Here is a 15,333-nt window from a genome sequence, read left to right on the forward strand (position 1 = left end):
CTGAACACAAAGAGGTAGGCCTCTGAAAGGATGGAGCTCGACGCCCCACAGAGTAACCTCTTCAACACAGCCTGATGCTTGATTTTCTAAGTATTAAGTTATCTAGCGCCATTGTACCTGTGTTCTGCTCTTTAATTTGACTATAGTGGGACCTATAATGTTTTGAGTGAACAAAGACTAAACATTTTTGTTTTACTATATTAAGCATGCTTGCTTGATTGAAAATCTACTGTTACAGTGAACCCTATCTATAATTGTCAGACAATTCTAGCCATAGGCCTTATTTCTGTGTTTCTTTTTTCTCCCACACCAATTCTAACCAGGTCATCTCCTCTTCAAAAACAATTTTGCTGGGAAGAAGCCCACTTTACGGTTTACTTTTTTTTTATCAGAAAGTAAAGTAGTTGTAATTGAAATATAGACTACATTGAGAAAATTATTTGGGTGACAGTATGAGTTGTTTTTCTTACACTCCAGTCTAAAATGATTAGATAAAAAAAAAAAAGTAAGCAATTTTTGGTGAGAGTGGGATCTTAGAAAAAAAGTTTCTGGTGGTGTCATAGGAGTAGAAAAAAATAGGCTATTTCAGCAATACAGACTGTATGCTAGGATTGATTTGAAAGAGTGACATTGGAAATTAAATGGCTTTGTGTAGGTTTCGTATGTAATACAATATCATAATCCTTTTTGGCAAATTTGAGGGATTTATATTTTGTTGTTCAGAATGACTTAACAAGTCAACAAGTGATAAAGGCTACTTCTTAAAATTGCAATGGAATGGAAGGCCAAGTACAACTGAAAATTAAAAGCATAATTGAAAAGCAACTCAAGGTGCCAACTGGCACTCGAATGGAAGGAAAGTGCTCTAGCTGCTGAGTGCGCAATGAGGAATGATGGATTAGCTCAGATTTAGTCAACACAGGACTTGCTAGAATGTGCTAGGATAGTTGTGCTCCATACTGAAGCTTATTGGTATTTACAACTTTAAATATAAGCTTTACTTTATCATTGCTGTGTCATGTAAATCACAGTTACAGACTGATGAACATACCTATAAGTAAAATGTAGCCATTTTTGTGTTATATCATATATACATTAGTTGATGCATTTATTTAGCATGTATATATGTGAACTATATTCAAATTTATGAATTTTATTTTATAATGACTAATTTTACTTTTAATATATTACACTAATGCCTACTAATCCAATCTCTCCTATTTTAGTAAAAGTGTATGCATAATCCCATATTTTGAAAAACTTGGTTTATTAAGTATAGTATTCCCGCTCCAAACATTTTCATTACTGTTTCATCCCTATTCAGCTTACATATATATATGCAAACTCACACTCATTTACACCCAATGCACACATACACACACATCTGTGACTGGGAAATTATCAAGTCCTCAATGGTAGGAATCATGTGAAAATAGATATTTTCAGTTTTCAAAACCTAGTACTTTTGCCTAACACTATATAAATTTATCAATAGTTATTAATCTAAATGTCCTTACTGAATGCAACAATTCAGAAATATGATCGACAAGCAACTTTTTATGGGTTTTTAAATTTTATTTTTCTACAGTTATTAAGTCTCTTTCTAGATCTACATTTGAAAATATATATGTTCCCTTCATGTTTTTACTGAAAATAAAGGAACATATGACATAAGATCATTTTAACCATGTGATTATATCTGCTATAATGTACTTTGAAAATCAAAGCTGAAATAAGTAATTCAGTGGTCATTTAAATGTCTAAATGTTGAATAAAATCACTGAATAGTATTTGACATCAACACACACATAGACTAGTTAGGCAAATTAAGTCAACCTTGTATTAGTCTTAACTATGAAATACAAGTTATCATTTGAAAGTAACAAGCTCTCTTTTCCTTTTAAGTGATTTGAACTGCCTGTTTATATGTCTTACAAACAACAGCCTGATTGGGATCTTACTTTCTGCATTTTTTGGTAACCTGCTTGATTCTTTCATAGATATAAATAAGCACTGTCTTTAAATTGCATTAGGGTAACTGTACTCCTATAAATGGAAGTGAAAACCATGTAAATATTTATTTCTGTTTTCTAAATGTTCTCTAACAGGAATACTTTAAGTAAACATAAACACATGTATGCAGTGTATTCATTTCAGTAGAGAATGGCAACTTTGGATACTCCTTCTTCATTATCTATTATTCCATTTGATTCTGGAATAATTTGGTGATCTGCATGCATTTACTTTCCCCTATGGCCATAATAATTAGTCTGGGCTGCTGGTAAAATTGAAAGTCCCAGGAACTGCCAAAAGGATAATCAAATCTATCTTGGAAGAAGTATATCCAGAGTGATGCTTACAGGCAAGGAAAGTGGGACTTTCAAGTGTAACTCCTTACACGTTGGACATATTTTCGGAAGACACAAGTGCCTGGAGAAAGACATCATGCTTGGTAAAGTAGAGGGGCCGTGAAAAGGAGGGAGGTTCTCAACAAGACAGGTCGACACAGTGGCTGCAACAATGGGCCCAGGCACAGGAACAACGGTGAGGTGGCTCAGGAGCTGGCAGAGGTTTACCCTGTTGTACACAGGGGATGCTAGGAATTGGAACAGACTCGAAGGCAGCTACCAACAACAACAAGGGAAAAGCAGTATCACGTTGAGAGAAACGATGTACAGTTGACCTTGAACAATATGGACCTGAACTGAATGGGTCCATTGCTATGTGGATTTTTTAAAAGGCCGTATAACACTACTCATCACAGGAACAGTCACCTCTCTGTTAAATTGCTTTTTGCAGTAAAAAGTGATCTTTCTTGGTTTTTGTTTACTTTTCATAGTGTTTAGTGTAATATCCTAAACCCTGCATACTACCAAGGGACCCATACCAAGTATCACCAGTGATTCCAGTATTGTTCACTAGATGTAGAGAAAAATCATTTCATTACGAGAACAAGTTGAGGTGCTTGAAGTATAACATAAATTGAGTTCTGCTGCTGTGGTTGCCTACTATTTTAAGATAAATGAATCCAGCATAAGCAGCACTGTACAGAAATGGAAAAAAGAAAAGAAAATTGATGAAGGTGGTACAGCAGTTACTCAAACAGGCATGAAAACCATTCACCTTTTGTGGAGGAGAGCCCCCCCAAACCATTTTTATTTGGTATTGAAAATATAACTCTAATGTGGGTATAGTATGCAATACATATAAAAGGGTCTTCAAAATGTTCATGGAATATGCATATGGTGAAAAAAAACTATATATGGACTCCATTGTATTGTTTGCACCAAAGTGAAATTGTACTCAATGATTTTAACATTGTCTGAAGGGGATCTAATTTGAGGCAGTAAGAAAAATAAGAAATCAGTTTGAAAAAAGAACCTATTACAGCAATATGAATTATACTAAAATTCAAACAAGAATAAACATGTATATTTGGTGCAGCTCAGATGGAAGAATGGGAAAGACATGAATGATTTTTGAAAAGTTTATGGGGAAAATACCCCAGAGTAATCAGTAAATTACAAAGCATGACTTGTTCTAAGAAGGAATAAGACAATGTTGGAAATGAAGCCCCAAGACCACTCACATCAAGTTATGAGGAAACAATTAATATCGTCCCTGCCCTAAAAGGATGAATGATCAATAGCAGAAAAATAATCAACGCCATAGACATCTCGATTAGTTCTGCTAATAAAACTCAGACTGAAAATTTCATTTGAGCCAGGTTTCTTCCCAGTGAGGGCCAAAATGTGCACTCAACTCAGCTGCAGACAGGAGTCGCGCTTCCCCCTGGAGATTAGAAGCACGTGGCACCAAGATCTTGAAGCGTTTCTTGGAAGAACTGTAACAGGAGATGAAACGTGGCTGTACAAGGATGGCCCTGAAGAAAAAGCACAACCAGCCGTAGCTGCCAAGAGATGGATTCAGCCCTGACAAAGCAAAAGCCGATGGTCAAGAGCAAATTTGGGGGTGGGGTAGAGCTGCTTTAGGCATTTTTTCCTGTTAGCAGACAAATCATGTTCTGGAGGTCCAAATAATAAAACATTGTTTATTATGAGGAGGTTTTGAGAAAGTTAAGCAAAGCTTTAGCAGAAAAATGCCTTCCCCATCACTACCATGTTCCTGCCAGTTTCTCTCATTAAACAAGGGCAATTTTGTGTGTTTTGATTAGACAGCAGGGAAGTTATTAGATGCTCACTTTTTGGTATTGGTTTAGCTCTTTGTGGCTATTTGTTGTTTGTTTGTTTCCTAATCTTAAAAACATCTTTAAAAGGCACGCAGTCTTTTCTTTAGTTAATAATAATAAAGCAAATTTGAATGTCATGAAAGTCTCAGGACCCCCAGCTCCTGAGGGATGGCCTAACTGGCTGGTTTTGTTGCTTACTGAATTATGTTGAGAAATCAATTATGCGTTTCTATTTTTATCTTTTAGTTCCATTCATCAGGGAACTTTTGAAAATCCATTCATATAACATACAAAATATGTGTTAATAAACTTCATGTTATTGGTAAGCTTTCTTCAACAGTCCGTCACTAGTAGGCAGATTTAAGGCAAAGCCAAAGTGGCATCTGGAGTTTGCACTGTCTGGGAGGTCAGCCGCTACTGCTCACCCTCATATTGTTCAAGGGACAACTGGACATCTTTAGGGCAGAGCCACATATTTTCTCTCAGTTCTAAGGTGGGATGCAGTCTTGACTGTAAAAATGTCCCACCCACATGGGCTTGGCGGAGTTCATTTGGTGGAATGCATTGTCTGCAGTAGTAAAGGAAAAATCCTTCAGACCCAGGGGAACATGAAAGAGCACAAACTACGGGATGTATTTAAGGTTCTCCTTTAGAACAAACCCCAGAATGCACCTTAAAAGCGAAGGTGGGACACTTTTCACTTTCTTTGGAAATGCTATCGGAGTTGGCCAGTCTCTGAAGAAGTGCATGTTGCTTGGTAAATAGAGGATCACAAAAAGGAGGCCGAAGCACGGAGAGATGGATTGACAGCGTGGTTGCAGCAAGGGCATCCAACATAGCAACGATGGGTTCATTCCGTGTCCACCAGCTCTCTGAGTTAGAACGAACACTGTGGACGCTGACAAAAACTTTAGGAAGTTGTACGGTCCTTTCCAGTTTTGAGAAAAGAACTTACCTACTTCTTTAGTCTAAGTTGAGTTAGGTTTATGTGATTTTCATCCAAAGAGGTTTTAGGTTGTTTGTTTGTTTGTTTTTCCAGCTAGAGAAGCACTTATTCTAAGAGCTATAAACAGTTTACAACCTTCTATTAATCCACCTATTAATCTCTCCTCCTCTAGAGAGACGGTCAGAACAGAAGCAGGTGTGTGTGTGTGTGTGTGTGTGTGAGGGGGTATTATTACAGGTTTAACTTGAATGTACTCTTATTTTAAACAAAACCATTGGCAAAGTTTGCTTCTTTAATAAATATCAAATGACTTTAATTCACCTCCCAACTAATCATGAGCAACCAGTCTATCCATACCACCCTTGAGATTTACAACTCCAGTTTCAGGAAAACGAATGGTTCTGCTTTGCTACTTCATTTTCTATCCCATGGGAAATTGTACCCTGACTCCACGTCCTCGCTTCCTCCTCATCGCCTTTCTTCTCTTCTCTTCCAAAAAAAATTCCCTGAATTCATAAATATCCTACATTTCTGATCTGGAAACAGTATATATATATATGCATATATTTGTGATGGATTATTTGGCAAACCATACCATCATGCAGAGCTAGAATATTCTTCCACCTAATATATAATTCATTTTAATGGTAGAGTTTAAATGTTAACTGTTTGGCAAAAAATTCAAATATATTGAATTTTTATATAAGAAGAAATGAAATATTGTTTTGAAGTGCCTTATCCTTGGGCACACTAAGAAACACCCATGCCATTAACCTAAATGAACTCTGATAAAAACTGGGTCAGATGAAGCCAAGCGAACTGATGGAGATGGGAATAATGTAGGGCTGCCCTGTTATCATCGTAGAATTTCATAGCTTATGAGGACCTATGAGATAATGCAGTCAAACTCTCCAATTTGAAGGATAATTGAATTTAAATCAAGAAAGGTTAGGGGAATTGCATAAGCTAAAACAGCTAATTGATGGTTGAGCACAGATTAAAATCAGGGTCATCTGTCTCGAGTGAACCCTCTTGCTGCTACAACATGGTGTATGTTAATCTATAAAGTACCTTATAGAACAGAAACATTACTAAACCTTGGTTATTCATTTATTTTAGAGTTACACAAATAACTCTGCATGCTATACTTCACTTACTAAAAAAATTGATTACTTTTTCACTGAATTTTCTCTAGAGCAGGTTTTTTTTTTTGGTGAAAATTTTAACTTTAGTATACTTATGCATTTGCAGCTCTTTCTTTCAAATCTCTCATAGGCCATGCAAATAATATATTAATCATTGTATAGTAAAATGTTACTCTTTTAAAGGAGCACAATTTAACTCTGAAAATAAGGATAGACCACTTTTTTAAGAATTGATTTCTTTTAAATATGATTTCAAAAAAAAGTAACGAGGTTTCCCCTGCCTACCAATCCCATCTCAAGAATAGAGTTTGTTGAGCAAGGGTGGTGTAAAACAGAAATATTACAATGGAGAATATGGTTTGTCCCCCAGCCCCCAGGTAGATCAATTTTCAAAGGACTGAACCTGGAACATTTTTCATATTATATATGCCCACTTGTCATATTGCTCATGAGGATTTTTAGTCCCTTAAGCCTGGGTGGGCCTAATGCTATAAACCAATGAAGGAAAAAGTAACAAAACACTGTAATTCATTTTCCTTTAAAAATTTGCTCTTGGCACAGTGGAAAATAAATACTGAAAACACCTGTGTACCAGCTACAAACATCTGCACGTCTTGCAGCATTTCTGAAGCATCTGCCACCTGTCAGAACTTTATTCAACCTGCTGAGAGAGAAGGATACAAAGGAAGTGGGTGAACCCAAAGCAGATGAAAAAGTTGAGAAATAAACGCCATTTTCCTCATTATCCTCGAAGACCTTAACTAGGTCTGACTACTCTGTAGGCTCCAGTTTACTTTTTATGGCTCTTAAGCTCTCCTCTCTCAGTTGGTGCTTACATACGTTTACCTTCTATTGATTTGGCAGCTTTCCTGTCTGACAAATCTTGGGATACATTAGAATTACCTGTTATTTCTTAGGGGAATTAAAAACAGATGTAAATATAAAATTTTAAATACTCTATTAACATAAAATCTTTAAATATTAAAAAGAAAGGGCAATTATTTATGGATAGAATTTCTTGAAGTTTATCACCAGGGCATATGCCCAGGAGTGGCACAGAACTTCTGATTGGTTTCAACCAAAAAATTGGAGTTTCAAATCCATCCAGGAGCGTGTTGGAAGAAATGACTTGGGAGCTATTCTGTAAGATTAAAACATCCAAACAAAACCTATGGACAAGCATGGGTACCAGGCATCCAATGGAAGCCATGTGACTGTGCTTGTTTTTTATTTCAATTATTAAGGCAATTTCTATAAGATGGAATCTTTTGGATAGGTTATTCCCCTTAATCATTAGGGCTTCCTGTGCACTTGTCCAATAAATTTGGACTTTAAAATTAGGCGGACCTATTTTCTCTGCTTCTACCACCCATTCATATTTGTGAAGCATTTTTCTGCTAGAGCCACATCTAAGCACCAGATTCATGGTGGTGCAGTAGATTAGCCATCAGTGCTAATTGAAAAGACAGCAGTTCCATACCACCAAAGATGAGATTTTCTGCTCTGAAAATATTTAGTCTCAGAAACCACAGGGGCAGCTCCCCTGTCCTCTAGGGTCGCTGAGAGTTGGAATTCACATCAGGCGGGTGAGTATGAGGTTTTTCATTTTTTTGTAAACATACAAGAAATACTTAAGAACTATCAGCACTTCACTCTGATTCCCTCTCTTCTCCTTTTTCTCTGTCTCTGGTTATTTTGCGGGATACTCATTCTTAGAATACTGATTTCAGAGGCTCAAATATGTCCGTCCTTATAGCTGTTCAGATAATTAATGGACACAGGTGGACAAAAAGACAAGACTCATCAACTTCACCCTCTAGTCAGAAACTCCGCCCCGAAGTCTGGTTTCATTTTTGGAGAATCGCATTCACAGATCTTCACTAGCAACAGAGTTTAACAAAGGAAATCCGATGATAGTGGCATTTTATCTGGTTAAGGATTCTTGTTATAAACCCATGGCATCCAATGCCTGGTAGTCCTTAAATGTGAGGACAAAATTTAAAAAACACTGAATTAGAAACACACATAAACTATTTTACAGGCCTTTAATTTATCACCAGGCCCTCCACCTCTGTCCTTAATCATGAAAGACGCATGTGTGCTGCAGTGGGCCCAATTTGCCTTGCCTCTTCAAAGTCATGTCCCACTGAAGCCCAGTCCCTCAAAACTGGTCACAGAAATCCAGGAAACCACACTACTAGAGATATAAATATAATAATTATAATAGCAAGACACTTACAATTCAGCCTTTGCCCTTGACGGAGGTACTTCATAACACTCCTCTCAATGGCTATTCGTCATACTTTTTTTTGCTAGCTTGTATTCCTTACAATGAACACATTTCTTTAGGACACATCCATCCTATTGATAATTATGCCGAGTATCTGCCTGGCACGATATGGGCACACAACAACCATGTCTTGATTGAGCAAATGAATAAGATAACTAAAGCAAAATACTTCAGCACGTTGGGAAAAGTAGTCATATAAATTACATCCATAGGGTCTTAACACTTTACCACAGGAAAAGACTGAAAACCAGAGAAAATCTAAAATATGTGAAGGAAAGCAAGCTATGCTGACAGCTGACGTGTGTTTGCAAGCACCTGTTGGAGACTTTTTGGAATTTGGAATGGATTTTGTTTGGGTGACAGCGAAGAAGAGAAATCCTCCAGACTTGGGTCTTTCTGTGTGCTTGTGAAGCCCGTTGTTACATAATTATTTAGTTTCTTATACAATGAGACAGCTTCTTCACTGTGACAATTGGTGCAAGAGGAAGCTGAGTCACGAGAGTGATGACATGGCACAAAACACTAGTCATTCCACTCAAGTAAAACATTTTCACCAAAGTCACTTGCCTCTGTGCAACTGGACGACAGAGTCAGATTGCTTTGGGAGCTTCTCAAATATTGTTTTCCTTCACCAATCCTGGTGACTCTATTTTAATGTTCAAGCTGTGGCACTCACATCGACTGCAGATGAGACTGGGGTACAAAGTCCAGTGCCGAAGGATATTTTTCCCACACTCTCACCGACTTAGCCCTCTCGTACAGACAGGTCAGGTTACACCATTATCTCTGAGCATCTGGAAAACTACACTATTTGGTCCCTAGGTACCAACAAGCAGTCCTTTAGGGAATTGTATGTTTTTCCAGCTCAACTTTTTCCACCTTAAGAAATAAATAATAATCATGAGCTTCAGTACAAATGCAGTTGTTTTACAACTGTGTATTATATCATTCAAACGTTAACAATAACCTTCTATATTACATACAAGTCTGAGGGTCTGTCTGACTCTTTTTTAGAAGTTGGCTTAGCTAAAATAATATTTTCCTGCATCCCCAACCCTTTTACAGTCCCAGGTTTCATCTTCAGTATAAATTGTCAGACTCGTTATTCGCAGGCCCCTTCTCGATCCATTAATGCAAGAATGAAAACAACACTTACTTAAGACAAAAAGAAAGGTTCAAATAGCCAAGCAGCGGAAATCCAGTTCAAGTAAACATTTCAAGGAGCCTTTAAAAGTTTTCTTTACCATTGGTGCTATGGCACAGTTAATATCATGCAAGGAACTTTCCTCTAACCCAGAATTTTTCTTTCTTTCTTTTTTTTAAACATTAGCTTTCTGCACTTTCAACAGATGTTCCCCCAAAAAGAGCTTCCGGAATTACAGAAGCTTTGAGTTATATGGAATAAACAAAAGTTAAATAACTAGTTTTACTACTGCAAGAAGCTCTAAGACCCTGGCTGTGTCAGTGTGTAATGTCGATTGTCCAATAGTCCCCGATGAGACAAGTGTCCCCACCTTTACTTGACTGGGGTGCTCTCCCCACCCCTCAGGCACAGAGAAGAACTCGTGTTCCCTGTAACGCTCCTGGCAGAGTGCTGGCCCCGCTCTAACGGATCATTATGTGGAAATAATCCATCTTGCTTAGTTAAAATGGGCAGTGGCCAACGGACAATTATAAGGGATATCCCATGTTAGAATTGATACATCAGCAATTTAATTTTTATCATATTCTCTGACAAATGCCTACTATATGTCTGTAGGTTTGTGTCCTCCATTTTAAAAACTTAAGTGTTTCCATGAATAAAATTTTTTAAAATTTCCATATAACAACAACATTTAATTTCTGGTTCAAGTGATCCCTATAGATGCTATAGATCATGAAACTATTTATAACACATCCCCCAAAGTTTTCTAACTGTAATTACTTCAGCTTCAGTATATTTGCATGACATAGGAAAGCCCATCTATGCAAGTTTCAGTAGTGTTCCAAAGAATATTAAAAGATTATCTGAACATCCATTCAACAGTAAGACCACTTAAATTTTACCTTTTCCTTTTACTCTTAAACATGAACTGTCCTCTTCTGGGGTACGTTTAATATCGCCCAGGTAAGTCATAGGTTAATGACCCACTTTTGTTAGTTTGGCCTCAAATTCTTGTAGTCAACTCTTGTTGTACTTGGCTATGCAATTGCTGCCTGCTGATGTTGCTCTTCTGTTAGTCAGTAAACAAGATCTGCAGGAAAGGTTTCTGAAATTCCTAAAAATTATTTCCCCCATCTTGGGAGTGGGGAGAGAAAAGTACACAGTTCTGCTCTGACTGTCACTTTGCATCAGTCTGAAAGGGAACACATATTCCCAGCTTGAAAGAGTTGCCGGGAACAATTAAGTGTGACGCTGAGTGAACCTGGGAAGCAATCAGATTAACGCTAGTCAGGTTGTCACTGTGTAATCTCCCATGTAAACAGAAAAAATATTATTTATAATGCATTCTATGTTCATGCATCTTATTGTATTTATATATAGATGTTACATGTTGGACAGCTAACCAAGAGGTCTGTAGTTCTCCCCTCCAAAAGATGAGGCTTTCTACTCTAAAAGATGCGGCTTTCTACTCCAATAAAGAGTTAGTCTCTGAAAGCATCGGGGGGCAGTTCGCCTCTGCCCTGGAAGGGTGCCGTGAGTCAGCATTGGCTTCATGGCAATGAGTTGGTTATTTGGGTTTTAAGTGTATTTGAAGGCAGTGAGGTGTTGTTGTTGTTGTTCAAATACTATATATACGTCATACATTGCCCCAAATACTCATTTTAAGTGCGTGTCATAAGAAGGGTAGCCGAAAGATTTATCTTCTAATCAGAAGTTCTTTATAGAGAGACAAGAGAATGCTATTAATATTTATGTTGAGACAGCTGGTGTTTATGGATAACTAAAAAATGGTTTGCTACAAGGGTTCCAATTCATACAAGCATGGGTTTTTCCAGTCAGAGGAATCCTCTGAGATCAGTAGATAGCCGCAGGCAAGCCCTCCCAGTAGTGCCCTTGACAGTTTTAGTCTTGTTAAGATGCCTTCAAGAAGCAGTTGCTCACGAAACACCTGATTCGGAAGGGATCTGCTGGACGAGTTAAATTCCAGGTAGAAAGATCGCCACAGAAGGTGATGTTGTGGCTAGGGCGGCGCCATGAATTCCATGCCGGCTCTTGGCAGCCCTCTGCATAAACAGAACAAAATTGTTGACCGGCCCCGGGCCACCATCACAATTGCAATGCTTGAGTGCATTTGTGCAACTACGGTGTCAATCCATCTCGATGAAAGTCTTGTTTTATTTCACTGACTTTCCCCTAAAAAATGTCCATCTTTGGGATTGGAAGTACAAAACCTGGCCGTACTTCTTCCAAGACAGTTCGTTGTTCTTCGTGCCGCTCATGGTGCTTTCAATAGTCTTCACTCACACCATCATTTAAAGGCATCGGTTCTTTAGTGCCTTTTCTCATTACCCAGATTTCACGTGCATATAAAAAAGCTCAGGAAAATCAACCAAACAACCCTCCCAAACAGTGGCCGTGTGGGAAATGCACAGTGGGGCTCTCCGCATCAGCACTGACGGCGCCGCAGGGAGTTTGGCCACAGAACTGGTTTGTCTCTTAGTGACTCCGTAGGCAGGTAGAACTGCCTCAGTGGGTTTCCAAGACTCTGAATCTTTACAGGAGTAGAAAATCTTATATTTTTGTGGGGGTTGGGGAAGGGGGGGTTGCTTCTGTGTTCCGAGAGCTGTCCTTATATTTAGATGCTCAATATGACACTCACGAAGCCACCAGGGCTCTTTAGACGCATATGGGTAATTGAGAAGAGTTAAGTCTTAGGTTAGGCAAACGTGAGCCTTGAAGTCACATCAATAGTGCCTGTTTCTAAGAAGCAGATCACAGCCCGAAGCACAACTACTGCACCTCAGCAGTTCGAAACCACCAGCTGCTCTGATGAGGAAACCTGGCCAAGTTCTCCTTTGTCACCTATAGGGTCTCCATGAGTCAAAATCGAAACAATGACAGTGAGTTGTTGTTGTTGTTTTTAAGGGCGTATCTTAATAGATTTTCTTGAAGGATATAGAATGATCATATTTTAAATGTACACATTTTAAAGATATTTGGTAACTGCAGTGGTGAGTGAATGGCCAGGAAAGTTATGCCAAAGAATGTTTACTGATCAGGACAATGAACTTGATTATTTTTCAAGAATAGCAAGGGAATGGTCATCCTCTGAGAGTTTCATTGGGAAACCCCATCTCAGCTACACTACAGCCCTGAGCTTAATCCTTTATATTTCATTTTGCTCCCTAAATTCAAAGATCATTGAGCTCCTTAGAGGCTTTAAAATAAAATTAATTTAATTAGAAGATCAAATGCAATCTCTCAGAATCCAAACGATAAGACTTTAGAACTACTTTGGATGCACACAGCTAAATTTAAAGATTAGTCTTCTAGGAGAGTGCTTTTTAAACTACCTGGAGATCTTGAAGAAATGGAGATTCTACTTCAGGTGATTCAGAGGGGGAGGTCCCACATTCTTGGTGTCTACCAAGTTCTCATGTGTAGCTAGACTAAGGACCACATTTTGAATAGCAACGCCTAGAACAGTTCTGTTCTATGCAGTAACTATTATGCTACATATATGGTTATTGAGTCCTGGTCTGAATAGAAATTAGCTATCAGTGTAAAATACATCCCAGATGTCAAAGACCAAATACAAAACAATAATGTAAAATATTATTAAGTTTTAACATTCACCATCAGTTTATATGCTTTTTAATATGATTATCATTTTCTACTGAATGCATTATGTATCTTGCATACAGTGGTATTCTGGAACACAGAATTAAGTCCCAAATATAAGAATAGCAGTAAAAATACTCTTTGTAGGTTTTCAGGACCTTTCTAGTCTTGTCTTCTGCCATTCCCCATCTCATATCCTAAACTTCAGCTACTTGACACTGTTTGGCATTTACTAAACATCTAGTCTTTACTTGAACTGTTTACTGAGTGCATTTCATGCAATTACATGACATATTTACTGAGTGCTTATATCTAACCAGGAGCCATGGTGGTGCAGTGGTTATGCTTTAGGCTGCTAACCACCAAGTCAGTCATTTGAAACCACCAGCCACTCCTAGGGAGAACAATGAGCCCTCCCTTCTTCAGTAAAGAGTTACAGTCTCAGGTCCCACAGGGGCTAGTTTACCACATCTTATAGGTTCATCATGAGTCAGCATTGACTCAATGGCCATGAGTTTGGAGTTTTTCTTAGTTAAGTCTAAACAATATTAAACAATATTAGTAGGTACTGTGGCATAGTGAGGGCCCTGGTTGGTCACATTTGGGGCAGTTTAAAACCACCAGCAGCTCCTGGAAAGAAAGATGAGGCTTACATCTCCTGCAGAGTTTCAGAAATCCACAATCGTAGTTCTACTTTGTCTTATGTTAGGTGGCTATGAGTTGGGATCAACTCAATGGAAGTGAATTTGAACTTGAGTTTCTGATAATATGATTGTAAAAAAAAATAGAGAGAGATCTGGCTGCAACTTCATAGAGCAAATTGTGTCTGTTATAGTTAGGTTTTCCATTAACTTGGTTGGGTCAGGATTCTCCGTGGTGTGGCCGTTAAACCCTAATACTCTCCTATGATGTGACCTAATATAATGTAATCCCCTTGATAGTCAAAACTGCCCTGAGCAGTCAATCAGATATAGGGTAGAACACAAGCCTCTTCCGTGGGTTACCCTCTTCCTGTTGCAATTGGAAGAAAATTTCCTCAGAAGTGAGGTCCCTTCCCATAGAAGAGGGTGCTTCGGAAAACCTTGCTTGCTTTTTGGTGGGTATGGATTCTTCGTCTGCCTCACTGTCTGCCAATTCTGTAGACTTGAGCCAACATCCCCACAGATCACCTGCTGTTCCTGGGACCAATCTGCAGCCTATCATCTGACCTGCGGACTCTGGATTCATTTGCTTTTATGACCACCAGCCTCTGTTGTTCTGACTGATCTGTGATTCATCAGCCCCCCCACCCCCACCCCAAGCTTCCAAGGTCAGGAGCAGCCTCCAGATTCACATCTGACCCCTGGATTGTATACCTGCCCACACTCTGACTGGACTTGCTCCTGTAACTATGTGAGTTATTTTTCTTGATCTAAGTTTCCTCTCTTTTCTCTCTCTCTATAAGCATCATTAGTTTGTTTCTCTAGAGAATTCAGGCAGATATATTCTCTAACTCTTCTCATTTCAGTGTTTGGAAAAAAAATTCTTTTTATAATGTATGCCTCTCACATGGTGGGGAGGCTGTGCAGTCTGAAACCCCCAAAATGGAGCAAACCAAGAAAGGAGCATACCGTATCAGCAGCTAGAAGTAGGCAGAGCCATGAAGCTCCTGAGGAGCCCCCAAGGGGCAGTCCAGGTCGGGAGGGGCAGCTCCTGGACAGTCTTGAAGGCCAGCGAACAGAAACAGGATTTTTGTATATTTCTTCTCTTTCTCTTTTTTTAAAAATTATTTTAAATTATTTACTATATTCATTTTTAAACCAGCTTGGGCTATGTCATAGTTGGTGTACCTACCTATATAGGATAGGCACGGAGGCATGCCCGAGGAGAGAGCAGCAGGACCAACCGTCCGCGGATACCTGGGAGGTGAGGGTGGTGGGGGAAGGGGGCAGTGAGCAGGCTGCGCCATGGACTGGGGAAAAACTGGGATGTTGGAGTCAATAACAAGGAGGGATAGGG

General features: G+C 38.7%; 1 protein-coding gene across 1 annotated transcript in view; it reads right to left on the bottom strand.

Annotated features, from left to right (window-relative positions):
* Window positions 1-15,333, bottom strand: part of SEMA3A (semaphorin 3A) — a 382,377-nt gene that overhangs the window by 323,861 nt on the left and 43,183 nt on the right. The window lies entirely within an intron of this gene.

This window comes from Echinops telfairi, unplaced genomic scaffold (genome assembly GCF_000313985.2).
Source record: "Echinops telfairi isolate 266 unplaced genomic scaffold, ASM31398v2 ScPeMD7_23;HRSCAF=83, whole genome shotgun sequence".
NCBI lineage: Eukaryota > Metazoa > Chordata > Mammalia > Afrosoricida > Tenrecidae > Echinops > Echinops telfairi.